The following is a 3,245-nucleotide window of genomic DNA, read 5'->3' on the forward strand; positions in this document are numbered from 1 at the left end:
AAGACGTTTAGTTTCATATCCAGTATACAATCCATCATCAAATTTTGCCAGTTGTCTTGGTAATATCCCATAGAGCAATTTGTTTTTTTTTTTTTTAAGTTCCTGATCCAGATTAGAATTATATGTGGCAATTATAAAGCCCCTTTAGTTTCTTCTTTAGAGGACTTATTTTTATTGATTGTGATCTTGAAGAATCAGTTGAAGCCTGTAGTTTTAACGGAATGCCCCTCAGTTTGTTTCCTCAATGCCCACCTCTATGGTCTGAATATATATGTATTCTTGAAGAACTTACTGAATTGGACATGTTGGCACACACCTTTAATCCCAGCACTTGTGAGGTAGAGGCAGATGGATCTCTGTGAATCTGAGGTCCACCAGGAACAGACAGTGAGACCTTGTCTCAAAAAAAAAAAAAATAATTCACACCTTGGCACTTAAGTCCCCAGGTGGCAGTTTTAAGTGGGGCCTACCAGACCTGGTAGTGTGTGTTATAATGCAGTACTTGGGAGGCAGAGGCAGGAGGATCAGACTTTTAAGGTCATCCTCAGCTATTGTATTAATCAGGTTTTCTCTAGCAGAATAGAACGAAGAAAGAGAGAAGTTGTGTGTGTGTGTTTATGAAAGGGATTTATGAAATCGGCTTACACGACATGGTCTGAGTAGTTCACCAGTGGCCGTGTTTGCTCGGGAGAGGCCTGGAGCCTAGCAGCTGCTCAGTTCATGAAGCTAGATGATAAGCAGTCCCAGTCTGTCCTGGAGGAGATGTGGAAAGTTACCGGACTTCAGTTCTTGTTAAGCGGTTGAAGAAACTGGATGCTGATATCTTTGACGGATGGTGGCAGTGTGGCAAAAAAGCTAAAGATTTTTCCCTCAGACCTCCTTAGGTCTGGCCCACTGGGAGATGCTGCCTACATTTAGGGTGGGTCTTTCCACTTCAGTTCACCTAATCAAAATGGCTCACGGGCCCACCAGAGGCTTGTCTCATGGGTGATTGATTCTTAGAGGCAGAGCAACTCATCCAAATGCTGAATTTCCCAGATGCCTTACATTTTGGACCTCCTAGCTTCCAGAACTGTGAGGAATATAGTTCTGTTATTTATAAATTACCCAGTCTTAAGTCGTTTCATTAGAGCAATTCAAATGGACTCTGACAGCCATCTCTCTCTCTCTCTCTCTCTCTCTCTCTCTCTCTCTCTCTCTCTCGGGTGTTCACTTTTGGCAGCCACACAATGGAAGAGAGGCTGTTCCTCCAGGGTGTTGTATGCCCCCTCTCCCCTGTAAAGTCGGGGTTTCCTCCTTTGCAATTAATAAGTACTTTGTGGGGGAGATACTTTGAGACCATGGAAATGGGTCTCCTCATGAAATATTTAACCCTCAGGGGTTAACATCCATTGATGGCTCTTGCCGGAACCAAGCATTAATGACAACAGTCGACATTTTTAAGAGTTTCCGTCTCCTAATTGAAAGCACTAAACATCAGAAATGTGTTTCATTTACATTTTCCCTGGAATACTGGTCGGTACTTTTTTGTTTTTGTTTTTTAATATAACTGTTTCTGAATCACGGCTTTGTGGAAAAATAAATAAATAAATAGACGGGGCATTTAAGATATGAGTATTTTAGGAAAGATTTCTTTTTTGCCGTTTCCTGTGCTGATTTCTTTGGAATATTTATTTGTTCCTCACTTCCACCAAAGGGAATAAATAGCATGGTGCCTCATGAGGCTGGATGAATAAAACAATAGGCCATTATAATGGCTCTGCTATTTTCAGTCACTGCTGAAAGCAATTTTCCAACCATCTGTGGCCCTGATTCTAATCTCTTTCCTTCTTTACTCTTTCATTCATGTGTGTACAGTAGCCGGAGGCTGGTTGCTTCTCTGGCATCCACCAGGAGCTACAAGGATGAGGATGAGGATGTTAGTTTGCTGGCCTGTGCCTCAGTTTGCCTAGTGCCCCCTTGTACGGTCACCTAGTCTGGGTGCCTCGGGGCAATAAAATGGCAGAAGGGAATAGGTTGCCACTCAGTCCCAGGGAAACCCAACATTTCACTCAGATTGTCTTTGTCTTGTGCACAGGTACGCAGCCACCTGGTCCTCTGCTCAACCGAGAGTCCAGCAGAAGTTGCAGTTTTCTTTCATACCCTCTCAGCTCAGGGCCCACTTTAGAGGACCCTATTGCAGGGGTGGCAGAACTTTACCGATCAGCAAATAGGGCCCCGCTGGACCTGAGACTTAAGTGACACGAGATTAATAGGAGAAAAGCCTATGAATTTCATAACAGATTTCCATGTCCTATAAAGACGTGGGAGGACTAACTTTGTATTAGATTGAACAAAGAGAGGCAATTGTAGACAAGTCAATCACCGGGAGGACAAAGGAAGATGCTAGTTCTTTTTTTTTTCTTCAAAATTTTTTATTCTCTATTAATTACACTTTATTCACTTTGTATCCCCCTGTGGTTCCCTTCCTCCTCCATTCCCTCCCTTCCTCCACCCTCTGCATGCATGCCCCTCCCCAAGTTCACTAATAGGGGAGGTCTTCTTTTCCTTCCTTCTGATCCTAGTGGATTAGGTCTCATCAAGAGTGGCTGCATTGTCTTCTTCTGTGCCCTGATAAAGCTGCTTCCCCTTCAGGGGGAGGTAATTAAAGAGCAGGCCAATCAGTTCATGTCAGAGAGAGTCCCTGTTCCTATTACAATGGAACCCACTTCAATACTGAACTGCCATGGGCTACATCTGTGCAGGGGTCTTAGGTTATCTCCATGCATGGTCCTTGGTTGGAATATCAGTCTCAGGAAAGACCCCTGTGCTCAGATTTTTTGGTTTTGTTGCTCTCCTTGTGGAGTTCCTGTCCTCTCCAGATCTTACTGTCTCCCACTTCTTTCCTAAGATTCCCTGCACTCTGCCCAAAGGTTGCCCATATGTCTCAGCATCTACATTGATAGTCTGCAGGGCAGAGCCTTTCAGAAGTCCTCTGTGTCAGGCTCCTGACTTGTTCCCTCTTTTCTCCCTCTTCTGATATCCATCCTCTTTGCCTTTCTGGATAGGAATTGAGCATTTTAGCAAGAGTCCTCCCTCTTGATTAGTTTCTTTAGGTGTACAGATTTTAGTAGGTTTATCCTATATTATATGTCTATATGAGTGAGTATATACCGTGTGCATCTTTCTGCTTCTGGGATAGCTCACTCAGAATGATCATTTCCAGATCCCACCATTTACCTGCAAATTTCATGATTTCCTTGTTT

The sequence above is a fragment of the Psammomys obesus genome, unplaced genomic scaffold, assembly GCF_907164565.1.
Source record: "Psammomys obesus unplaced genomic scaffold, mPsaObe1.curated_primary_1811, whole genome shotgun sequence".
Taxonomy (NCBI): domain Eukaryota; kingdom Metazoa; phylum Chordata; class Mammalia; order Rodentia; family Muridae; genus Psammomys; species Psammomys obesus.